The following is a 27,021-nucleotide window of genomic DNA, read 5'->3' as shown; positions in this document are numbered from 1 at the left end:
GATGCAAAACAGAACAGACTTCGGAATGAGCACATGGGAAACTGGCCAATTTGTTGCACCTGAACATCCTTTGGGGACTTGAGATGTGCAGCTCTGGGTGCAGCTCATTGGTGCCCCTTAATATATTGGTCATTAAAAAAAACACAGCTTAGAGATATACCAATTTCCCCAGATGCATCAGTTTGTTCTGCTCTGAGTTCTGATTCTCCTGAGCATCCAGTTTAACTGGAATTTCTCATATTAATCCCAGCATTGGACCACATACTGCTTGCTGCAGCTTTCAGTTCATCCGTCATTCCTCCTCTGTGTTACCAGTGTGTGCATTGATACAACCCTGCCAAAAGGCTGCCTAGCTGTGGTGCTAAGTACAATTTCTAGATTCTTGTTGTGCAATGTTTACCAAATGTGTGATTTCTTGATTATTGGTGCAGTGTTTTACCGAATGCATGGTTTCTAGATTAGTTTAGTTTTTGTGTTAATTGCTAACAGAAAAAAACCTGTTTGCAATCCCATTAACCCAGAAAATTGAAATTGGGGACAGTATACTGGGGCATATACTTACGGTACTTCCTGCAGTTTTCATGGGGGAACAGAAGCACCCATGTGTGGAAAGTGTGGGGGAGTAGCAACCTGGTCCGATGATGTTTGTTGTTCTGTCACAGCACACCCACTGGTGTGAATAAAATGTTGTGTGGCATGCCAGTATATTGGTCAAAAAGCTACATAACACAACAGGTACCCCTGTGCTTTCCCCCCTCAAAAATATTTAGGGCTACTTTCATTTTGACTCAATAAAATCACAATTTTTTAGTTCAAATCGGGTGCAAAAAATACAGTAAGTGGACAAAAGTACAAAGATTTACAAAATGTTTAGGGGTATGTGTACCCCTGCATACCCCCCCCCCGAAAAAAAGCACTAGCTACCCCAGTATGAAAGGGGCATTGGAAAACAGGACAGAAGCACTTGACAGTCAGGGCAATTATCACAATATTCCCTACATTTGAATGCACTCTAAGTGAAACTGAAATGGACAGATTTCACAGCCTAATGAACTTGCTGAGTTGGGGTTCGCTGCTCCCCCTCCTTCATTATACTTTTCGTGTCTCTGCAGCGGACCTCCCTGGACAAAGCAGAATTCACCCAACAGGTAGGAAGTTCTTTGAGCTCCTGGATGTTCCTAGCTATTCTTAGGTGCCTGACCTTTCTTCAGAAGCAAGAGTGAACTTTGTGTTGTCCCCGTGAATAATGCAAAGTTAAATAATACGAGGATGTTGAACACAGTTTTAAGAATAACAATATGGATTCTTCCCTTCCCTTCTGACTGTACTATTTTTAAACCAAATTCATTGAGATATGTTATAATTTTCCAGCTGTGAGCAGCTCAGCTAAGGTATAGGCAGTGCGAGGTCTGTTTCCTCTCTGTCTCTTTTCTAATAATTAGGAACCTAGCCAAGCAATACGGTAGAAGAAAACTTAATTTCTTCCTTTAATTTAATTTGAATAGAGAACACTGTTGGGAACATAGCAAAGCCATCCTTTTTCATTCAGTAGTTTGGGAAGCTCTCCCAGATTCTACCACCCAGAAACGTCTCCTAGTCAACGCAAGGGATGAAAAAGGAACATTCTCCAATTAGCATCCTACAGCAAAGCAGCAGTGCGTGTTGCTGACGAAACCCACGCGATGGAGCTTGTGCGGCTCGGATGCCCTCTTCCAAGCAGTGCTTTTGATATTAGAACAGAGGGTGCAATGTTGAGCAATTAATGAATAGACTGGGTGCTTAATTGACGAAGAAATAAATTTGAGCACCCGAAGATTTGAGCATTGTACACAGTGCGTAACATGACAGAACCTGCCCAACAGTTTAAGGCTGGCACGGGAGACCTGTTTCAGTCCAAAGACTAAATTCTCCTTAGAGCAGCTTTCTGGGGGCCCAGGGGCAGGAATGGGTGTGGCCTGCCCAAAACTAGGTAGAGCAGCACAGTCAGCTGGATAGCTCAGTTGATTAGAGTGTGGGGCTGATAATGGCAAGGTTGAAGGTTCAGTTCCCATAAGGGACAGCTGCATATTCCTGTACTAAGGTGAACCTCAGGATCCCTGCCAGCTCTATGAATTTATGTGGCTCTTGCCATTATACAGTAGGCTGTAAATGCCACAGAAACACCAGTTGTTTCTGGGCACAACCTCTCCATCTTCTATCTAGGCAAGCAAGGGGCATCTTGTTCCCTAGCTTTTGAACTGCTAGGTTGGCAGGAGCAGGGACTGAGCAACGGAAGCTCACCCCATCATGGGGATTCGAACCGCTGACCTTCTGATCGGCAAGTCCTAGGCTCTGTGGTTTAACCCACAGCGCCACCCGCGTCCCTTATGCAAGCTTATAAGAGAGGTTAAAAGCTCATTTTGCTTCATGTTTTCCCGGCGTGGAAAGGGCTTTTAAGCTCTTTGCCTTTCTTAGGAGAAAAGACCTACTCGGCATGTGAGTTCAGGGATGCTCTTGCGAGATCTCAGACTGTGTGAGTTCCCATGGGAACTGCTGGCACCAGGTGTCTTATTGTACCAGGTATTCCCAGCACAGAAAGAGCTTTTAAGCTGTCTGCCTTGCTTGCCGGACAAGGCCCTGTTAGTGTGCCGGCTCCAGAAGGCAAGGGGTGTTTACGTGGTGGTGGTTACAAGGGGGCAGTTTGAGTATGCACATTTTTCTGCATACGTATATTCTGTATATATGTATATTCTGTATATTTCTATATGCCCCCTTGGAACTAGACCTGCACATAAGATGCACTCATACTGTAGTGAGTTCATGGTTAGAACTTGGGTCTCTCTGCTCCAATTCCAGTACTATATGCATCCAGCAAACTATGCATCAAGAGAAACCTTTCCTTCCAAAATGCCTATGTCTTTACAGAAGACAAAGAAGCGACCTTAGTTTTGTGCAGCTTAATGATGTATTTTACCAGCCAAGCAGGTCTATTGTTATTTCCTAAGAGGTTCCCTTTCAGCTTGCGCTGAATGTGTTCATTTAGGCTGCAATTGCACTTTTTATGCATTATTCTTGGGCCCCATTATTTTGCTTTTTGAGAAGAACAAGCCATTCTACTTCCCTGTTCTCTTGATGATAGATTTTAAGGCTCCTGCCCTGTTCAAGAATGAATAGCGACATGAATTTGATGACTGTTTCTGGGATATAACTTATTGAATTGCAGTCATAGGAAATTCTGCTTACCCAGGAAAAACCCACAATATGCGCTCAGCTTGGAAGCAGGTTTTAAGTGACTTGGATTGTTATGTTAAAATTATTATTGAGGTACAGGGAAGGACGGCTTCATTGGTAGACTGGTAAAGTTTCATAGCAATTTTGCATGCTGGTAATTTTTTTTTTCATTCAGTGGGCATATGACTCAAGCACCAGGGCTGTGCACCATAATTATGCCAAGAAGGGTTTCTTTGCAGCCGTATTTCTGCCCTGCATGTAAGAGTACCAAGAAGAAAATCAGGCCTTAAAAGTTCTGAGAATACAGCTGAAGGGAGCATACACCTGTTTAAGTTGTTGCAGAAAATATGAAAAGTATAGAGGTAGATTCAGGCCCCTCCTCCTATCCTAAAAGCCCCACCTTGATTGATTGTAAACAGCTTGATGCCATGCATGTTTCCTTCAAAGAAAAGGTTCAATGAGACTTGCGGAGATGAGGAGCTTGTGAATCTTAAAGCACTGCAGAAAGCCATTGGTTAGTAGACTATAATCAAAGTGTCAGAAGGGATTTCAGGGGCCATCTAGTCCACCCCCTGCTAATGTAAACAATCTGCAGCTGCTGGTAGATGGCCATTTCGGTCCTGTTCTGGGCTTGTCACATTCAGTGCTGCCTCTGCTCTGCCATAATTCAGCTTTCACTAAAACCCGTGTCGTTCATCTTGCGATCCACTATGACTGAAACTCACTAAATTAATTATGTAATCAATAATATAATTGATTTCATGGCATCTCCATGGAAGAAAAACATTAAAAACAATGCCAAAAAACCCCACCTATTTAAGGAGCATTTGCAGACTAAAGAAACGATAGCAAATACTATTTTGCATTCGTTACCATGATTTCCATTCCTAACCTCCAACAAACATGCAAATTGCAGCATTTTCCACTCCCATTTTCATTTCTAATGGAATTCTCCAACATCCCTAGTGGCCATCAAAAATAGAAAGAACCACCTTCTGTCAGCCTATTTGCTGCATCTATAATGCAATTTGCAAAAGCAAGCCTGCCCTACACTAGTAGCATAAGGGTCTTACACCATACTTAAGATGCTTCCAATATTTAATAATGTATTTATATATAAACCACCCTTCCCCCCTCAGGAGCTCAGGATGCTCTTCCCCTCCTATATGATCCTCACAACTATCCTAAAGATGGTGACTTGCCTAAACAGCACCTAGTGCATGGGCAGCCAATCTGGTGCCCTCTATGTGGGCTGCAAAACCAACTTGGGCAGATTCACCCATCCCTCTGGGTGGGTGTTCACCACTAATGTTTGTAATTATTTGGTCCAGAGTACAGATTTGTCCAACTCTTATGTTCCAGTGTATTATGAATCAAGCATTTATTCCCCACAAAGTACTTCTCTGGCTTGAACTTTTCAAAAACATGTTTCTGCAAAATATGCCAGCAATGACTTTTCAGGTGTCCCTTAAGATTTCATTTATTTATTGTCCAAGACCTGGACATGAAGTACAGTCGTTGCTCATACACAGCTGTGAAAAAGCCTTCTAAAGTTTATATATCTTCATGCTCCAGGGAAATGTGCTCAGCTCTCTAACTCCCAAGGCTCAGAAGTCTTTCCTGATCTGTGTCCTGTATCAGTAGTTCAGGGAGTGCACAGTTCCCTGAAGAGAAAGAGAAAGAGAAAGAGAAAGAGAAAGAGAAAGAGAAAGAGAAAGAGAAAGAGATGCATCTGGGACAGATCAGGGGTCTGTTTCACCTGCAATTACTGTCCAGAACTTAGGCAACTCTCTCTCTCTCTCTCCTCCTCCTCCCATATCCCTGTATATTTTCATTGGAAAATTGAGGTGTTTCAGCAACAACAAGGAGAGCAAAATGAGTCTCACAACACTACACAGCTGGAGATAGCTCTCAGAAAAGATGTGAACTTTTGGCTCTTAATCACCAAGCAAATTCCAAATTTATCTGAGTGGTTTCCACCCATCACAGGTTGAACTGTGTTGTCAGGGCAGATGCTGAGAAGGGCATATGTGTTTCTTTTAGCTCAGTGATAGAGTCCATACCTTGTGAGCAAAAGCTCCCAGATCCAATCCCCAAGATCTCCAGACGAGGCTGAAAAAGACCCCTGCCTGAAACCATGGAGAGCAGCTGCCAGTCAATGTAGACAATACTGAGCTAGATGGACCTCTAGTCTGACAATGGACAATGGAACTGCTCAGAACTACTAAGAGGCCCCCTCTGGCAGTCCTTGCACCCGAGGGGTTCTGTAGGGAAGGAGGCAGTTTTTCAGCTCTTTGGAGCCTAAGTTGTTTGGGGTTTAAATGCTAATGGGAGCGCCTTGAATTGGGCCTAGAAACAAACTGGCAATCGGTGCATCTATTTTAGAATAAGGGTTATACGAGTTTTAAATGGAACACCAGCTGCATTTTGGACTCTTCTTATAAAGGAGGTGCTACCAACTAGAGCCACTTTGCTTGTGTCTTGATATTGGCAGAGACTTTTTGCTAAACATCTCCCATTGGCGTGTCCTCCCATTTCTCGAGACTGCTGCCTCCTTCATTTTACTGAGGAGAGCACTGTTTTATTTATCTGCTTGCACATTCCGGTTGCTAAATTTAGGGGTAGGGAGAAAAACTTTAAAATGCAAATATTTGGCTGTCCAGCTACAGCGTTCTGCTTCTCAAATGTGTCTTTTAGGATTTTTTAAATATATATTTTGAATGCAGTGGAAATGTACAAAGAGTGGTCTCTCTTGCGGTGTCCTGTTAGGACAATGTTCTTCTATCAAGTATAGGTAACTTTAACTGTGCAAACTCTGCTCCACAGAGGAAACAGTGAGCAAAACACAGGAAAGGATGGACTCTTTGAGCTGATATGCCCCGCAGTAGGGATGTGCACTGACCGCAGGATTTGTTTTGGATCCTGGTTTGGTGCTTTGGGAAACAATTAAAAATAATCAAAATTATATTTCATTTAATAATGTGAATAACTTTGATTTAAATGTATTAAGCTACCTGGGTGTGATCGAGCCAAAGTGAAGCACCGAAAGTGTGGTTTTCAATGGGGCTCTGCTTAGAAGAACTAGTATCTTGATCATGCTCTCTGAATTTAAGTATTGTCCCCATCTTAATCCCTACACCCTGTTCTAGATAGATGACCAGACCAAACTCTCCGAAATAAATTGGAACTGGGCAAGGATGGGTCACGCATCCAGCTAGCTCCTCAAAAATATTGTGAGCAGCAGCTTACAGGAATCCTTCCTACACCTTTGGGGCAGGAAGGGGAAATGTTTTTGTTTTGATCCAGTTGTACAAAGAATGCCTTCATCTTATCACGTGGAGAATAAAACTGGTCTCTGACACTCCCCAGAATATCTTTATCTTGGCCCAGCCTGTGAGCATGGGCAGTTTGTATGGAAACCCAAGCAGGAGGTTGAATCAGGAGCCAAGAAAGAGGTTTGTTCCTAGCAGAGGCAGGCACATGTATGTGAACAGCATGAACAGCACCTTGGGCCGCTCCATGGGAGATCAGGATGGTTGCTAACACATGAGCAGGATAGCCTTGGATGTTGCTTCAACAGCAGTGTGGAATTCATTGAGGCTGTGTGCTGAGATATCAGCACGATAATCTAAGATGTTGCTTCAGCAACAGCCTGAATTTGAATAGGCTGCATCTCTGCCCCCACAAGCAGAACCCTCTTGTATTTAAAGAGGGGGTTGTTTTGTTTGTTTTTACAGCAGTGGCTCTGATTGTATTGAGGAGGGGAATTGTATTGAGGAGGGGAGCATCTCCACCCCCATCGTTCGGCCTGGACACTGAGGTCCAGCTCTGAGGGCCTTCTGGCAGTTCCCTCACTGAGAGAAGTGAGGTTGCAAGGAACTAGGCAGAGGGCCTTCTCGATGGTGGCACCCACCCTGTGGAATGCCCTCCCATCAGATGTCAAGGAAATAAACAACTATCTGACTTTTAGAAGACATCTGAAGGCAACCCTGTTTAGGGAAGTTTTTAATGTGTGATGTTTTGTTGTGTTTTTAATATTCTGTTGGGAGCCGCCCAGAGTGGCTGGGGAAACCCAGCCAGATGGGCGGGGTATAATTGTTGTTGTTGTTGTTGTTGTTGTGGCTTGGTCATGGTTTCTGGGGTGGAGCTTGAGAACCAGAAGATGATGTCAATGTGATCTCTTCAGGTCATAGGATGAACTACCTCGGGGAAGGCGTATTTGGGGTCTGGACTGCGTGTGAATCCTTCCCTCACTCAGCCACTCCATTAGAGTCTATAGTCTTATCACTGAATGTGGAAAGCTTAACCACAGGATCACTAAAATCCTTAGTGAACCAACTTGAAAGATGGCGGGACAGAGCTGGGGAAGGGTTGTAGCTGAGTGGAAGAGCATATGATTTGCAAGCAAAAGATTGCAGGTTCAATCCCTGCCATCTCCAGGTTGGGCTGAGAAGCCCTAGAGAACCACTGCCCCTCATTGTTGACAATATTATCCAGATTGACCAATGCTCTGACTCAGTATATGTTCTGATGACAAAAAGTCCATGAGACCTACAGTCTTCTGGAAGCACCCTTAATGCCATTTTTTTCAAAGCAAGGGTGCTGTTTCTTTTGCAATCCCCAGTATTAACCCAATGAAAAATCAAAGGTGTGTAGTTTGCTTTCACAAAGAAGGCTTTGGGAAATCCAGGGCATTTTCTCTTGAGAACTAGATTACATTCTCCAGCTTTTCACTGCTTGTGTATGAATGCGTGCCCTTGCTTTGAAATGTCCTGTGAGGCATGGAACGATTTCATCAAGAAAAACCCACAAAATCTCCGCCCACCCCTGTTTCTTGTTGCCTGGCAAATGTCCAGCTGAGGAACCTGGACAATCTCAGGCAGAATCATGTCTCTTTGCCTAGCATCTCCTACATTCCTCTCTGGTTATTGCTACTATAGGAGTGTGCAAATCAAGTACAGTAACTCCATGGGAGAGCATCTAGCTTTGTAAGCAGGAGATCCCAAGTTCGATCCCTGGCATCTCCAGGTAGGGCTGGGAGAGATCCCTTGTCAAAAACCTGGGGGAGCCCTGCCAGTCAGTGTAAACAGTACTGGGCTAGATGGGACAATAGTATAAGGCAGCTTCCTACATTCAAGTCCTGATTTCAGTCCTGCTATGTTTGTGTATCTGTACTTGGGGTGAAATGCTTTGGCAGCCTTTTTCTCAGATACTTGAAAGAGTCTAGGCAGAAACACTTGGAGGGGCTGTGAGTGACTTCTGCTATATGTACTGTAGCTTGATTCCCCCTTGCTGACTGCAGCCAATTTCCATCCTCATCACAATCTGTAAATGTGCAAATGTAGCTTTTCACAAAAACTTCTGGTGCTGACTTCCTCTGAAAGACACCAACATTGGCAATTGTGCAGTGAACTTCCAGCAGCTTGACAGAAATTATTCAGCAGAGGGAGGGGGGAGTATTTTCACACATCAACATAGTTTCTTCGTCTAAAACAAAACAAAACAAAAATCAATAGCAATTCTTGCTGCTGAACCAACAGGGGAAATATCTGTTTACAGTCCTTACTGCCTCATAACTCTTGGATTTGATTCTACCTGGTCCATGGAGGGAAACTTTAACACTTAGCCAGCCGACGGAGTCGCTCCTGAGGGTTCTGCTCTCTTAAAGCCTGTAGCCATATCAGAATTAGAAAAGGGAACCGATGTAACTCCACACCCATCGATTAAACCGAGGATGGAGCACTGGTGTATTTTCACTGGGAGAAAGTGGGCAGGAAAGATTCCCCTGTGGTTGAGGCTAGGGAACTATGTATGAGTTTATGTATCGGTGAATATGCCATCAGAATCACTTAAGAATGCATTTCCCCTATTTGCCATTTTTAAATGATTTTAAATATATATTTATATTATATAAAATATATTTATTGTTCCTAATAATATGCAGAGATGTTTAGTAGAATGTTATACAACACTGCAATAATGTACAGTTATATTGAATAGCCTATGAATTCTAAAAAATGCAAGTTTAATATTTTATTAAAAAGCCACATCATCAGTCATTTAAATATATTTCAATATTAATCTTCTTCTTCATCATCATTTCCCAAGTTATTTTACTATTTCATCTACATTCCCTACTATTAGACTCCCCCCAGCAGAGACTATGGGTTCATTGAGTCTTGTTCTTTGTTGTGCCAATGTAAAATAAACAAACTCATTTTTTTTAACTACAACCCCCCCCCCATTGTTCCCCTATGTGTGTTGCTAAATTTTCTCTTGCTGATTTCACTCCCCATATGGTGATGACATGGCTAGGTGGCAGAGCATATGCTTTACCTAAAGAAAGTCCCCAGTGCAATCCTTGGCATCTCTGGTTTACAAAAGGGAGCATGGAGTAGGTGATCATGAGGGCAGGATTTGCATGAGAGTGTGGAGAGCAAGGGTGGGTGAACCTGCCAGTTGTGGTCTGCATGCCCAGGCGTCTCCCCACCCTACGGTCTGCCAAAATTCCATGAATAATGAGACACGACACTAGTGTTTGGGTCAAATCAGGCCACAACTTTTATTGACCACAGATGTAAGACATTTGGCATAGGCATTGGGGCCTCCCTCATTGGATTGCGAAAGGCAGGGGGAGTCCTGGCCTGCAATGGTATCATCAGGAAGGGTGAACGGACTTCTCCCAGTTTCTTACTTTCCAGATTTCTAGATCAGTTTGCATTTTTTTCAAGTTCTCATGAAAACACATCAGCATTTAAGTGCAAATTTCTCCTTCTATGCACATTTTAAATGTAATCTGCTCTAATATACATATTTTGCAAAGCAAATTTGCCTAATATCATGTCTTTTTCCATGATATTTTATGTGCACTTTAGCCTAATATAATGTATTTCTGTACACAGAATTTGGAGAAGTGTGAGTTGGAAAGGCTGGCTGTGTTTTGGTTCCCATTGTTTTGGAAAGTGTGAATTAGATAGGTTTAAATGCAGACTGGGTAGCTTTGTCTTTAAATGTGAACTGACTCCAATTTATCCCTCATCCCTAGCGGAGTGTTCCATCCAATTCTGGTGTAGCCTATGCACAGGTACGCTGACCAGCCATAAGACACATGGGTGTCCTTTTCTAGCTCTGCATTATCTTTTTGAGTTGGAACATATTATTTCATCCTTGTATCATTTAACACTCATAATATAAATCGTAGAAACCTTATGCTCTGATTTTGATAGGTCAAAGGCATTTATTTTGAACTTGGCTATTTAATTTTTGTCCACTGTAGGCAAATTTTTCTTATAAATTCCTTGTGTAATCTTCCTTCCTTCCTTCCTTCCTTCCTTCCTTCCTTCCTTCCTTTTCCTCTCTCTCTTCCTCGCTCCTTGTGCGTCCCTTGATTCCATGCATGTCAGATTTGCCCATATGAATCAGACTTGCATATTAAATCAGCATTGAAAAAACCAAACAACAATAACAGCAATGCACAATTTTAGCAATGTTTTCCAGAAATAACTGAAATGTGGCTGAGACAGTGTTCAAAATAAAATGGAAACTGTGCAAGTTACACAGACATATTTTTTTCAGGCAGAGAAATAAATACAGCCATGGATAACAAAAGGTCTCACAAAGAAGCACATAATGATTTTACATTTCACGCTGGGACATAATCCAACATGATCGTAACTCAGAGAGGGAGAGAGACGTCTTGCTCATTCCCAAATCTTCACAAGTAACATTGAATTATATTCATTTTATTTCAGGAAAGGAACCCGACTTTAACAAGCTTATGCTACAGAAGGAAAGGCTGAATGAATCTTGAAACAGGGAGCCCAAGACAGTAGCAGGTCTTTTTCAGGTGAGTCACTTGTTTCTATAGAATTTCAAAATGTACCCTTAGAAATGATCTACAACAGCCTAGAAGAAATGACATGGGGCTTCAGGCTCATCATTATTATGACTACTGTTTAGGGAGTTAAGTTCACCTTAGAACTTACATACCTGGGATACTAATTTTGTCTGTCCAGGTGGCTATTATATTCCAGGGGAGCATTCAGGTTGTGCAGTTCCACTCCCAACCCCATGCTGAAGTGGTCCAGCACAAAAGCTGTGGCGTTTCTATGGAAAATCAAAGGAAACCAAGATAAGCACAGTGACAATTTGCAGTGTTGGGAACAACATAATCCAATCAATAATTTCACATCTGTAGTGGGAAAGGAAACCTTGGTTTCGACTGAGCTCTAAGCAATCAAATCAAACTTGCTGATAAATTCTAATTCAACAGTTTTTACCGTAGACACTCCCTTTGAAATATTTTTTGTCGGAATTTGATGACTGTGAGGCCAACTGCAGAATATCCTGGGTGACTGAAATTTTATCCCTCTGGATTCTGAATGTTGCCATTTTTTATGTCTAAATTGGGTCCATTTTATGCCCTTGCATGGAGATTGGCCCTGTTTGTGATATAGGAGGAGGTCAGTAGGCCATGAAATCTCAGTGACTCAGGAGAACATATTTCTTTTTAATTACATGGACTCTCTTTATACAGTTAATATGTGAAGGTGACTCACATCACGAAAACATGGTACCAGTGTTCCTGCCTCAAATTTGCAACATTGGCTCTGGTTTTGGAATTACAGAAAAAAAATTCTAAGGGACTTTTACCTAGTCCAACCCCTACAGCAGGGATGGGGAATCTCAGGCCCCAGGTTGTTTGTGGCCCTCTAGGCTTCTCTATCTGGCCCTCAGAACTCTTCCCAGGCCACACCCCTCACTGGCCCTGCTTCACATCCCAAGTTTTTTCCTTGGCTTGAACTCTGGTAATGCCTCTTGCAAGTCAAGATGGTGACTAGAGAGGGGTGTGCTTGTGTGTGCCGTAGGTAAAATGTACATGTGTTGCTCCACCCACTTTTGCCTCTAGCCCCACCCACCACTGGCATGTGGCTCTGGGAAGTTTTCCCAAAGGGAATGTGGCCCTTGAGCTGAAAAGGACCTCATCTCTGAGATATGGGAAACACCCAACAGATGCCTGCCTCCTTTCTCTTTGAAGTCTTCCAGCAAGGGAAGGCCCTTCAGGCAACACCAGAGAGCAAGGCTTTAGATGAAGGTGCACTATGATGATGTCACAATGACATGGAGAGAAACCATTGCGGGGATGCCATTTTCAGTGGCCTCCCTGTGTTGCCCCAAGTTTGTAGATCTTACTCAGGCAGGGAATGATGCTTGGCTCCTGCGTTTTCTTGGGCTTTTGAATGCATTTTTTTTAAAGCTTTCGGTTGTAGTATTTCATCTCTTATTGCTTGTGAATTGTATTTTAAGATATGTGGTTTTCATTAGCCAATCTGACCCTCAGGGGAAAGTGCCTTGCATTTTACAGGATTGTATTCTGCACAGAGAAAGGTAGCTCACGGACATTGGGCGCTTATTCTTTCCTTTGCTCTCCGTACAGAACGTGCAAGGTTATGATTTCCAGCCTCTGCCAGTGAAGGAAACCAGGCCATGTGTGAAAGAACAAATCTTGCTCGCTGTTAGCATTTGACCTTTTAGAAAACTGATTTCCCCAATTTCCTGATCCAGCCATTGAGGAAGTCTTACCAAGGGAACATTCACAGAGTATTCGGGGAGGAAAGAAAGAAAAAAGAATCATTAATAATTCAAATTGCCTGAATTAAGGCAGCAGGTCCATTCTTTATGCAGTGTTTGAATTAGTATAATCTTATTTCCTTTATTTCCTGTGCAACCTTTTATTAAATCCCATTTTGTCACTGCACAGCATTAGGTCTCCTCCCTCCCACCACTCTCTGAAAGAGGAGATATGGTAGGTGGAAGAGCTTCCAAAATACTCCTCATCCAAATTTCTCCCCAGATAAATTGTTTATTTTAACATTTACCGTTCCTCAACAAGTCCAATGTAGCTAACAATATAATTTAAAACAATAGCTCAACAGGGTTTTTTTTTAAAAAAAAAATTGACAACAGCAATAAAGCAGACAAAAATGAAGCTTTATTCAAAGCACACCCATTGAAATTAATGGAGTTTACCTAGTCATATCCATTAATTTCCATGGGTCTGTCCCGCATAAACTCTGTTGAATACCACCCTATGGTTCCAAGGCAGGAATAGGGAACCTCCAGGTGGGGGGTTGAATGTGGCCCTCCAGGCCTCAATATCTGGCCCTTAGAACTCTCCCCAGACCACACTGCCTCTCTAGCAAACACACTCTTTACTGGCCGCTGCTTTGTACCATCCTTGAGTGCTTATGCCTTTGAACATAGTGCCTTTGAACATAGGTTTGCTCACAAGGTGATGCTGTCCTTGGGCTGAAAAGGTTTCCACCCTCACCCTCCTTGAACAAATGATTAAAATGAACACCCATCAACACCCACCCACCCCCCAGTCCTCAAATCAGTCATTAACCCACCCTACGTGCACCTAGGTTGTCAAAAGGTACTTGCCTTCTGCCTCCAGAACATGCTATTAGGGCAGCCTCAGCCACCTTATCCTCCAAGTCTGCCCTTCAAATATTGATTTGCCTTCATTGCTCACACCTTAATTACATTGATCTCATTTGCACATACTTGTCATTCAAACTGCTTAGCAATTAGAGGAGGGTGACTAAGGAAGGTATTCATTTACATGCAGCCAGGTAACGCTTTTATTTAATAAAGTTTTCAATCTTCGAATGTGTTTTAATATGGCATTGCATGCTTTCCCCTTCAAATTGTATGTCACTTTGAGGCCAAAAAAAGAAATAAAAATGCAGCAAGCAACTATAAATAAATAAAGTAAGTAAGGTCTATTCATGGAGGAGAGGTCCATTGATGCCTGTTAGCCAAAATGCCTATGCTCTGACTCCACAGTTAGAGGCAGCCATAGTTCCAAATACCGTACCTGTTGCTGGAAACCACTGGAGGAGAGAGCGCTCTTGTGGTCGAATCCTGCTTGCAGGTTTCCCACAAACATCTGGTTTGTCAGTGTGAGAACGGGATGCTGGACTAGATAGGCCATTGAACCGATCTAGCAGCCTCTTCTTCTTGTGTTGTTAATGTTCTTGTGTTCTTAAGGTAGATGTAATCTGTCTCCCAGCCTCGTCTCAGAATTGTAGGGGAAAGAAGTCACACTGCTTAAGAACAGTAGTATGCCTTTGAATACCAATTGCTGGAGAATATGCGTGGGAAAGGGGGAAATTGGGACCATGCCCTGATTGCGGGCTTCCGATTGGCATCTGCTTGGCCACAGTGTGAAATAAGGTACTGGGCTAGATAGGCCTTTGTTCTGATCCAGCAGGCAACAAAAGAAGTGCCCTGGAGGATCAGACCCAAGGTGCAAGCATAAATAGAAGGTGCCTCTGGGGAGTTTCCATGCAGGCCATGAAGACAACAGCCCTTCCTCCCTTACGTGGTCCCAAGGTGTTTTAAATCTAAACTGACACAGAGAAAGGAAAAGGAATGGAGGAGGAGAAGACAGGAGAAGAACATGGATTTTTTAAATTACAGTAACACATATTTTGGCTTGAATACAGCAGGGAGTGGAGAATATGGGAACCTGCGGTGGGGATGACCTACCTCACAGGACTATGACTATGAGATAACATATGTGAAATACCTTGAACCATCAAAAGTCCCATTATTATAATATAATATAATATAATATAATATAATATAATATAATATAATTTTAATTCTGCTTATTGGCTGAAATGGCTTCTAAGCGGTTTCCAAGTATAAAATGAATTAGAAAAAATATAGCCGCACACATTTAAAATGCACAATAAAAATAATAATCAAAACATTAAAATGAAACACTCATAATTAAAATGTACAATAAACAAGCCAATCAAAACAGCATAATAGTTAAAACCACAATTAAAACAATTTACAGAGGAGGTTCAAGTGGATCAGGGGAATGCTTGTCTAAAGAGGTGTGTCTTCAAGAACAAGCGGAATGCCAATACTGATGGAGCCTCTCATATTTCAGCATGTTGAGCACCCCACAACACTGATGCTGTCAGTGAAAAAGCCCACCTTTGTGTTACCACAACCCAGTAATCGCCAGGCTGTTGCAAAACTAACTAGGTTCCATCTGTTGATCCTTATGGCCCTACTGGGTAGTAGATGAGAAGGTGGTCTATTGCTTCTTATTAGATTATACTTCTACAGTCAGCAACAATGTGGGATGAGGGCTACTTTACATTAGCACAACCCCCAGAAGCCTCTGAAACCACAGTCACAACTGTATGTGATGAAGATTGCTCAGGACAGATTTTTGATGGATAAGAGAATTTGTGAATAGGCATTAAACTGGCTGAAACTGGACAAAAAGCGCTCCTAACTTTATATATCAGGGTCTGCACAGTGGTGACTGATCAGGAAAGAGGTTTGGGGGTTGTAGTAGATCAGTCAATGAAAATACTGTGTTTGGCTGTGTTGAAAAAGGTGAATTCCATATTAGGGATCATTAGGAAAGGAATTAATAGTAAAACTACCAATATCATAATTCTGCTATATAAATCTATGGTTTTTTGAATACTATACGCAGTTCTGGTTGCCCCATGTAACGCAAGCAATGCACAAAGGAGGGGGGGCAGTGTTACTGCCAATATTATTCCCACACATGTTTCTTATGAGGCAAGATATTACACACACCTTCAATATGTTTCCTATATTAAATTTGATTAATTAAGAAATAAAATTTATGCTTTTAACCGCCCCCTCTGAAATACCAGGTTTGAAAAAAAAGCAAAAAAAGCAATGTGCCTCATTCTAGAGAGCAAAGTGGAAAGAATCAGATGACTGTTTAAAGAAGCAAAGAGTCAACCATTCATAAGAGCTCATGGTTTCCATGCCAACACAGTTCCCTAGGGGATATCTAAGGAGAGACAAATGCCGTGAAATTTCTAAAAAGCATGCTTAGCTTGGGAAGCCTTCTCCAGAAGGCTGTGTGTGTGTGTGTGTGTGTGTGTGTGTACACGCATCCCACCTGTCTCCCAAATTGATTTTGTAACGCCACGATTTGTATGTTAGTGTTCAGTCACTTTGTTCCTGTCATATCCCCCATCACCAGACCCTTAATCCCACCACCGTCTCCATAATATGCAAGAGCAGACGCCAAGGGTCAGGCTTCAGGGCAAACAAACTCTCCATGGAAAGTTATGAAAGAATATCTGAATGACTGCAGAGATATCGCCTGGTGTATGATTTCATTTTACAGATTTATAAACCACTTCACAGCTTGAGGCCAGCCAAGTGGTGCCTGATGTATCCAGACACATAGATGTTGGTGTGTTTTACTATTAATTTTAATTATCTTTTAATATTTTTAACTGTTTTAACATTTCTTCTTAGAGGTCTGACGAAAATCAAGCAGTATGAAATGTTGTTAAATAAAATAACTCACAGAAACATGCCCACAGCTCTGCATCCCGCAACCATACAAGCGAGATGAATCATCGCAGTCCAAGGGGCACATTCTAGCCAGATTAAAGCACTTGAGAAAAGGGACAGCAAGGCCAGTGAACAATCGAGACTCCCAGGGGCGAGGTAAAGAGGCCTGTGGTTGCATTTGGACCCCTGGGTCTGAGGTTCCCCACACCAGCTCTATAATCTCCTAGTGGCTCAAACAGGCTAATCCCCACCCCTCGCTCTCCCAATTTTTCTTTTCTCTCTGTCTTCAGGTTAATACTTTTGACATTCCATAGCTTAGCTGTCTCCACCATAGACTTTATTGCTGGGCTTGTTCTAGTCCACTTTATGGGGTTCTCTCCATGAATCGACACCCACATCTTCCATTATAGGAAATGATGATAATAAAACAGGACTAACAGATAGATACACATCTCTGACTGCCAGGTCTGCAGCTGGGTGCAATCTGCTGCCATCCCTAACATCCCTAAGGATGCCTAAGGTTTACAATCAAGTGGTAAATAATTTTTTACGAAATGAAATAAATGAATAGGTGCTTGTTTTCTGATATGGAGATTTCTCAGCTGCTTCCTCAGCCGATCTGGCATTCCATTTTGTTAGGTCTGCATTGAAGATCACCTCATTTCAATATCCATTTGGAAAGTAGCACGTATGTGATTCAGCTGAACATCTTACCAGGTTTGTTTATTGCAGCTCTCTTGGAAATTAGAAGATTTAGTACATAAAGGGAAACACTGTGAAGTTTATTTCCCCTTCCTGGTGCTTTTTCAAACACTCTAGAGAGGTTTTTGAACATCCTTCAAAAAGCCTTTGCAGCTGCAAAACTTACCAGTCCTCTTGCATTCATCTAAATTAAGCAGAACTTTCCTCCCTGCTCACATAAAGGTTCTTTATTCACATTGGTCTTCTGTTGCTGGAAACAGTGAGATTATCATGTAGTCAATGAGATTTGGCTATGTAAACTGTGGTCAAACAAACCTAATTCAGAGCGAGGGCAAAATCTTTACTCTGCAACAGTTTTAATTGCCCTCTGTGGACAGTTTTGGGACCAGTTCTTTTTAACTTGATCATTGGTGATTTGAAGTTAGGAGAAAGCAGTAAGGTGGTCAAGTTTCTTGATAATCCCACAGTTTGAGGTGTGTGTGTGTGTGTGTGTGTGTGTGTGAGAGAGAGAGAGAGAGAGAGAGAGAGAGAGAGAACTGATGCACATTGGGACAAAAGCTCTCAATTTCACATACACACCCTTGGAGTCTGAACTGGTGGTGACTGACCAGGAAAAGAATATTTTGGTTTTGGTCGATAAGTTGATGAAAATGTTAACCCAGTATGCAGTTGTTGTTCAGTATGCAAATTTCATACTAGGTATCATAAGGGATGGAATTCCTTGGCTGAAATCTGATTGGCTCCACTCTTTAAAATAATGGTTTTTGATATGATGGGAATTCTATATGTGGTGTTATAGCAAAAACGGACCATTCACATTTATTTATTTTTATGATTTTATTAAATTTCCTGGCCATCATTAGATTTTACAGTGATGGAAAAATAAACTTGCATGTGTGAACCAGCTACAAATAAGCCCTTAGTCAGGCCTTTTACAGTGAGGGAATCTAATAGCTCTCTTCATGCATTGAGAGAGAATGCAGACAGGCTGAAAGTGGAAGGGGGCCTTGCATACAAGTCTCCTTCCAACACCCCTTTTCATGTAATATTTACATTACCCACCCACTTTTGCCTTTGGCCCCATTGACCACTGGCATGTTGGAAGGTTGCCCAATCAAGAATGTGGCCCTTAGGCTAAGCAAAATCCCCCATCTGGACTTTAGTCCAGATCCATGGAAATGGGTGTGAAGGGAATCCAGATCCCAAATGCAGGCTGGTCAATTTAATGCTATTGAATATTAATAACAGGAAAAAAACAAAAAAATGGGGATTTGACACTTGTCAGTCATCCTAGCATTACCCAACCTAGTGCTCTCCTGCAGTTTCTGGACTGTAACTCCCATAATCCCTGGCCATTCGCCATGCTGGCTGAGGCAGATGGGAGCCAGATGTTCTACAACATCTTTAGGGCACCAGGTTGCTTATCCCTCCTTTGTCACCCATTGTTCAGGCAGCCCAGTTGACGGTGCCAGATTGGAACAGTAAATTCTGTTCCTGCCTCTTGCTAAAGCAGGAAACAAACATTGCCTTCTGGTATACATGTTAGAGCTGCCTTTTGGTAATAACGTGTCCAACTGCCTGAAAGCGGAAATTAGCCACCTGATTGAAAGCGTGCCTTATAAATATTAACTATGACTTGCCTTCTAAATATAGAAAGCATATTAAAGCATCTCGCTAATAAGCAGATGGCCTCTCTTTCCCACTTGCCATCATTATCCACTCCAGACCTCTGCTGTGACACTGAGGAGAGGAACTTATCACTTGACCTTTTTTCCTCTCTCCAATGGATTACTTGGGTAAATGCGGACAAGGTGTGGAGTCTTGTGTTTACAGCTGGTGCCTACCCCACCCCCGCCCCCCACAACCAAGTCTTGCATAGGTAGCTGCTTAATACCACTGGCCCACCTAGTTCAGCCTTGTCTACAGTGACTGGAAGAGGGTTTAGCAGTCCTAACAGGATATGGTTGGCATTGAACCTGAGGCCTTCTGCATGCCAAACACATGTTCCACTGCTATAGCTCTATTCTTCCAAATAGGAAGAAAATGGGAGGCTGCCTCAAACAGAGTCAGACCATTGGTCCATGTAAATCAGGAGGGTCTGCACTGACTGCCAACATCTCTCTAGGGTTTAAGACAATGGAGATCTCCAGTCCTACCTGAAGATGCTGGGTGTTGAATCAGGGACTGTCTCCTTGCAAAGCAGGTGCTCCGCCACATCTTCCTATCAAGATAGGGATATAGGAAGCTGCCTTATATTGGGTCAGACTGTTGGGCCATATAGATCTGTGTGGTCTACATTAACTGACAGGAGCTCTCCAGGGTTTCGGGTGGGGTCATTCCAGTCCCTAACTGGAAGGATTTAACCTGGGACCTTCTGCATGCAAAGCAGATGGTCTACCACTGAGCTAGGACTTTCCCCACTGAGCTACAGTGGGTTAAGCTGATCGCCAACAAAAGCAGCTCTGTATCATCATGCATATGATCCAAAGAAGGTTTTTTCTTTTTCTTTTGCACAATACCTTGTTGATGCTTGCCTATGCATTTTTAGTTTGGGAAGGAAAAGTCATGAAGGAACCAAAGAAAGTGACAGCTGCATCAAATTGCTCAGGCTTAGGGCTCTGTGCAAACATTAAGAACAGAGGGATGTACACACACAGAGAGAGAGAGAGAGAGAGAGAGAGAGAGAGACTGCCATTGAGAAATTGAGGATTCCTAAGGTATTGGTTCTGCTTTGGTATACGAGGCTAGTCCAAAATCCAGAAATTTCAGTGAGGACAATTTCAGAAGCATCCAAAAGGCGTGTTCAAAATGTAGCCTTCTGCAAAGAAAGGAATATGAAGTTCATAACAGATGGCAATGATAAAAGTGGCCTTTCTGACTTTAATTATGGTAGTTTCTGGTTTCAAAAATAATACTTTATACTGTGTCACCTTAATTCAGGATCACCCAATAACCTCTTTACTTTGATGCTTCAATGTAAGTTGTTATTATTGTTTGTTTTTATTTCATTTTTCACAATTTGTATTGTGTGTGCTTATATTATAGTTAGCCTGCTTCACACTTCCTTCAGCAATTTGGGAACTGAAATGTAACTTCCCTTCAAAATTCGCTAACAAAAAAACTGTCTACAAAAATGTGAATATCAGGGGAAAGTGTGCATGAAAATGCACATTTTAGTGAAAATAACATTATAATGGATCAAATTATAAACATTTCATGCCAAAGTGCATTTATTAGGGGAAATGACATGCAAATAAATGTGCATATCAGGAAGCATGCACACTGAAATGCTAATAAATTTTCATGGTGACTTAAAAAATAATAATTCAGAAACTGATGAAAAAATCAGATGAAACTGATTTTAAGATTGGATTAAGATTCCCTTAAGATTGGAAAAGTGAGAAGTTGCAAGATACCAAAACTGACAGATCCATCCATTCATAGTCATGGATTGTACTGAAGTGAGTGGGGCACAAACTGTCCAGGCCTAATCTAGGGATAATTAAGACAAGAGATGGTTGTTCGGTAACACAAACCATTTTCATTCTTCTCCCCCGTTGTCTCAACTTTTAAATCAGCTTGCATTCCAGCAGAGCTCCAGATTATGTTGTTCTTGTCGAGACTTTCCCCTGTCTCTCTGCTGGATGCTGAAAGCTTTTGATCAATATAGTGTAGAAATCTTCTGACTGACTCTGCCAAAAGCAGCCTGCAATGAGCACCGGTGACTGAAATATTTAACAGTTGAATCTTACCTATAAATCACTTGGAAAAGGTGGTGAAGAGATACATAAATACTTAACGATTGCTGGCAAACTGATGAGCTGGAATTGTAGCTGACGTCACTGAAAATTTGTTGCCACCACAATCTTCATTTATTTTCAAAGCCTCAATACCTAAGGAAATGGAGTGTTCTTTCCCTTTCATTAACTACTGGTGGCCTACAGCTAGAATAATAGAAAACTCAATATTGCCATGTCCAGGGTTGCGTGGCGTTAAGAGAGAGAGAGATCTAGAATGGGGGTGGGGCAGAATCCATAAGGCTTGCCAGGGAACCATAAAAACCTCTAGAACAACTTTGCAAACTTGGTGCTCTTCAGATCTTTTGTAATCTGATTCCCACCAGTAAACCGCCATCCTAACCAGTACAGAGCTAAGGGACAAAGATGGATCCAGGAGCACCCGAAATTACATACCTGCTCCTTCGGAGGGAGTGCAACCCTGACATTTATTATGACATAACCTTTCTAATTCTTTCTAACACTTGCGCCACAACAAACCATTTAGTCTTTCAAAATTAAGCAGGAAGCAAGTTTAATATGCAACAGATCTTGTCCCCCCCCCCCAGTTTATGTCACCATGTGGAGGCTCCATGAGAGGCCTTGCTGGATCAGACCAAGGGCCCATCTCGTCCAACATCCGCAAGGGACAATGACAATAAAGATATCGTATCGTATCGTATCGTATCATATCCTTTTCTCACAGTGGTCAACAAGATGCTGATAAGAAACCCATAAGCAGGACAATGGCACCACAGCTCTCTTCCCAGCAACTGGTATTCAGAAGCATTCTGCCTCCAACACCAGAAGTAGAACACAACCTTTGATGTTCATAGCGATAGATAGCCTTATCCTCCAATAATTTGTCGAGCCCCACATTTAAAGGCAACCATCTTGAAATAAATGCATTGAAATAAATATGGGAGGATTGCAGAATATTTCCCCATAAAACATTCTACTGCAAAATGCCCCTAACGATACTAGCTTTTTTCACATCTCTGAGGGTGTGAGGCTAGCCTGTAAAGCATCATTTTTGTACAGGACTAGTAAAAAAAAGCACCCAACATTGCTGCATAATTAAGCCTTGATCAACAGCTTGCTTTTATAATGTTGCAGAAGGGATTGCCTCAGTTTACGGTTCACTTCACTGGGAATTTTTGCTTGCTGGACACATTTTGTGTTATTTTTAAGTGGTATTGGGGGAGAGGCAGGAGTGGGGAAGCAATGTTACAGTAGCCCCAAATAATGAAACAGTGAGGATCCTATTTTCCATCCTGTGCATAACCCAGATCCACAAATCCCTTGGCACCCACAGCTCGAATGGCAGGATTTTACGCAAAACTTCCAAGTGGCGTGCCAACATTGCCTTCTTAAGTATTAATAATCGGCATAGAGCTGGCACTGTTATTCTTTGCAATAGTAAAGACATTTAAGAAAAGGAACAGCTTGTGTTGCTAATTTTAAATACTTAGTCTGGGGAATGTTGATCTTAATTTTATTCCCAGTAAGAAAATATTACTGAGCAGGAAAGGAGCAGTCATAAGAAAGAGAAGGATATCACCTATGAATAAGCAAGACCCATCTCCCCTTTACAAAGGAAAAATAGCAACATTGCTATTTTTGTTGAAAATTGCTGCATCCCGGAATGAATTCTCATTCACCTGTTTTTGCCCTGTGGCAAGATAATTCAAATAGGTATGTGGTCAGCAATGTTTAAGCCATACATGGAGTCTAGCTGAAAAGAGAGTGGTGCCCAATTTTTCCTGCGTTGCATCAGGATTGCATGGGATGAAATTCTATGTGTGTTTAAACCGTACCTGAAAATAAAATATAAAGTATTGGAGGCTTATTTCTTCTTTTCTTTCTTCACTGGAAGCAAAACCCAGAGCTGCTACAATAAGTCAACGCAATGAGATTCACTTCCCCAGCAGACTGCCCTGTGGGAAGGGCATATAACGTAGCATCACTACTCCCAAAAAATATTCTGCACTTTACATTTTTATAGTATGTAGACCCCACCTACTAGCCAAAGTTCACTTGGCATCTTACAACAGATTGCAAATACATCAGAATAGACAAGAGTTACTAGGATAGGGCTGCCATACATCTGGAATTTCCTGGAAATATCCTGGATTCGTCCGTCAGAAATAGCATTCAGTCAGAATGTCCCAAAAGTGGTAAAAATGTCCAGCTATGGCAACCCATATCTAAAGTGTTGCTTTTTGGGCAAGTTGCCTCAAAAACTTCCATTTTAGGGGGAAATTTTGCAAAAAAGAAGAAGCTTTGGCTCGGGTTGTAATTCAAGGCTTAGAGAAGACCAATGAGCCATGCTTGGAATGCTAGCACAGATTATAACTAGGCCAAATTCATATATTCCAATTCAAACTGGGTAATTCTGAAGCTTGGCAACAGTATAAGTTCGCAGCAGTTCAGCTCTCTTTCTGAGCTGGGTGAAACCCCAACTTTGGGGCTTCTTCTTTTTTCCAGCCTATAGGATGGAAAAGTCTCTTGACTACGCAACCTTGAATGACCTGTGGGGGTGTTGAGAAGCATCCTGCTGGCTGCACACTGGCTCTTTGGTCAAGCAGCCAAGACCTGTGGCTGCCAAAGCAGACAGGAGGTGCTTGTGCACAGAATATCTCTGCCCCCTGAGAGTGGCTGTTTGCAGAGGCTGACCTCTCCCTCGCTACCTCACAAAGACATTTGGTGTGCGTCGGCCTAGCAGTGTTCGCTTATGGGCGATAAATGCCTGCATGATTTCCATAGCTGAGGTATATTCTGAGCGACTGTTTTTGAAACACCAAAAACACTCACAGAGCCTCCTGTATGCATTTTTGTACACATTACTTGGCTGGAGAATGGCACTGCAAAATGTGGAAAAATTCCCAATCTTAAGTTCAGTTCACACTTCCACATCAGTTTGTGGGTTTTTCTTAAGTCCTCATGAAAATCCATAAGCATTTTAATGCAAATTCTGCCCGATATACATTTTTAAATATGCACATTTGCCCAATGCATTTTTGCATGTTATTTTCATTAATGTATTCTGTTTTATGTACACTTTATCCCAATATATACATTTTTGTATACAATTCACCATTAGAGAGGTGCATTGCAAAATTCTAATAAGTAAGAAATTTAAAGGATTTTTGGTTCTTCTATTGTTTTGGAAAGTGCATAATTAGGAAGCTTTGCCTTTTAGCTCAGTTGGTAGTCCATGAGACTCTTAATCTTAAGGTTGTGGGTTCAAGCCCTACATTGGGCAAAAGATTCCTGCATTGCAGGGGCTTGGACTAGATGACCCTCGAGGTTCCTTCCAACTCTACAATTCTATGTGTGCTAACTGGTTGCACAACAATCTCTGGTAATGTCTTCTCTCATGCAACAATGTCTACCACTTAGTGAATGGATAGGCCCCTATTTATTTCTCCGCAATGTCCACTTCAGCGCCAGTCTCCTCTCTGAAGGCTTTTGGAGCCTTCAGGTCTGGCTTTCGAAAGCTTTGGCTGGCTTTTCTCTTGGACATAAATCCTTGCTTGTAATGCCCTCTTGGAACACAGGATGGGCATCCTAGGACTTCCTGTTCCACTCTCATTTTCTTCAGGTCCATCCAATCAAGTCTGAGTGGTTTTGAGTTATTTCGGCCAAAGACATCTGGCCTTTTCACTTTTATTACCTTGTTGGTCCCTCTTTGGGCCTTCGTATTGGCAAGGGCACACACTGATCCCATCGCAGGAACAGTCTCCCCAGCATGGAGCCTGCAGTTTCATTTTTGTCTCCTTGCTTTTGAGGCCACATCAAGCTTCTTGAGAGGAAGTGTGTTTTGTTGATTTGTAGCATCCAAGTGCACAGCGGAATGATGAGGAATACGTGCCAACATGCTATATATTGCTTTATTTACATTTCAAAGCTGGTAGATTACAGAAAACCATCTTGTCTCTGCCGGAGCAGAAAACTGCATCCTCTCTCCTCTGAAGCTCAGAGAGAATCACACTGTGTGAGAACAGTGAAAAACAGGAAACCAGTGTACGTCACATCCAGTCTCCTTTTCCCGTGGGAAAACTCCAACAGTAACTCTGTGGAATGTAAACATTGTCTTGTGACAAGCCTTTCGCTGCACAGTGAAGAGAGCAGAAACCAACATCCTCCCCCTTTCTGTGAACACCACTGGGCAGCGTGTTCGTACAATATCAGTACAAACCCAACTTCTGCACATAGGTACAGTGTTGATCCCTTGATACAATCTTGGACAATACATCAGCAGGAATTTCATTACCTGGCATATAGGACACCGTTACGAGTCCCTTCTGAATACGTTCCCTAGCATGTTGCACCTTCAATTGCAAGTGCTTCGTGCTTTGCTTACAACCTTCAGAATTCAGCAAAGCCAAACATGCTTTGTTGTCCTGGTAAACCTGGATTGGACATTTGACAGGAATTTTCATGTCTTTGCACAATTGTAACAACCATTCACAATCCTTAAGTGAATAAGACAGTGCATTCAGTTCAGCTTCACAAGTACTTAAGCTAACTGTTGTTTGCTTCTTGCATGACCAATCAAAAAGAGCCTGATTGTACATGTAGCAAATTCCAGACGTGCTTCTCCTGTCTGTAGTGTCACTTCCAAAACTTGCATCTGCAAATATCTCAAGACCACCAGACTTCTGATTGTTAAATCTCAGTCTGTAATGCATAGTGCCTTTCAAATACCGCGCTATGCGTTTCAGAGCTTTCCAATCCTTAACAGTAGGATTGTTGACTTGTCTGCTTAGCAAATTACAGCTAACAGCAATGTCTGGTCTTGAACATCTGGCAATGAAGTTTAGCTTGCCTAGCACACTTCTGTACAGTGTAGTGTCAGAAAATGCTTCTTCAGTGTCATCTACCTGATAACCTGTTGTCATCGGTGTGTCTACAGGGTTAGCATCCATCAGGTTTAGTTTGCCTAACACATCAGCAATTTTCCGTGACTGGTGTACTAGAATGTTACCATCTTGATCTCTCTCTATTTCCAGAGATAGGTAGTTGTTTACCTCACCAAGATCTTTCATGTCAAAGTGTTCTTTCAGTTGAGCTAGGGCGTTATTGTACATTGTGACATCTTTCCAAAAGAATAATAAATCATCAACATAAAACAAACAATACAGTTTCTTTTGCCCCTCCTCTTTGACAAATACACATGGATCAGCTTTCCCTTGCTTAAAACCTAGAGAAAACAATACTTCAGTGAGTTTTGTGTGCCAACACCGTGCACTTTGTTTGAGACCATAAAGGGATTTTTTCAGAGCACAAACAAATCCCTGTTTTACCTGTACGCCATCAGGTGGAAGCATATAAAGTGATTCATCTAGAGATCCGTACAGAAAAGCTGTATTCACATCATGGTGACTAATGTGTAGATTCTCCTCTGCAGCTAGCTTGAGCATAAGCCTAATGCTCTCATACCTCACTGTGGGTGAGTAGGTCTCGTGATAGTCTTCACCTGGTACCTGTGCAAAACCTCTGGCTACCAATCTGGCTTTGTGTCTGACTATCTTGCCATTTTGATCAGTCTTCGCTTTGAAGACCCATTTGCTTCCAAGCAATTTCATTCCTGGAACTACTGGAACAAGTTCCCATGTTTTGTTCCTTTCCAAGGAATCAAGCTCAGCCTTCATGGCATTTAACCATGGCTCAGCTTCCTTTGAATCCAAATCCTGGATTTCTTGGAAACTTGAAGGTTCAAATACCTTCTTGGAGCTTTTAACAGCTGTTACTGCTATCTTAGCAAACTCATCAGCAAATCTCTTTGGAGGTCTACCTTTTGTGGCTCTCTGTGACCTGCGAATTAGCCTTAAGTCTTCAACACTCTCCTCTTCCTTCTTAGGAGAAAAGCGACCTATTGTGAACAATGGTTCCTCCAATTCTTGATCAGAACTTTCAGAGGGTCGCATAGAGGCTTTCGCACTCTTGAAATCCTCTG

At 42.1% G+C, this 27,021-nt stretch overlaps 1 protein-coding gene across 1 annotated transcript in view; it reads left to right on the top strand.

Moving 5' to 3' along the window:
* SMPD3 (sphingomyelin phosphodiesterase 3) overlaps positions 1 to 27,021 on the top strand; it is a 129,572-nt gene that overhangs the window by 27,214 nt on the left and 75,337 nt on the right. Inside the window, exon 2 of the mRNA XM_079988285.1 lies at positions 10,962 to 11,056. The gene's annotated coding sequence lies outside the window, so the exon portion shown is untranslated. The remainder of the gene's footprint in view (positions 1 to 10,961; positions 11,057 to 27,021) is intronic.

This window comes from Podarcis cretensis (genome assembly GCF_951804945.1).
Source record: "Podarcis cretensis genome assembly, chromosome: 8".
NCBI lineage: Eukaryota > Metazoa > Chordata > Lepidosauria > Squamata > Lacertidae > Podarcis > Podarcis cretensis.
This window is presented reverse-complemented; position numbering and strand designations above follow the sequence as displayed.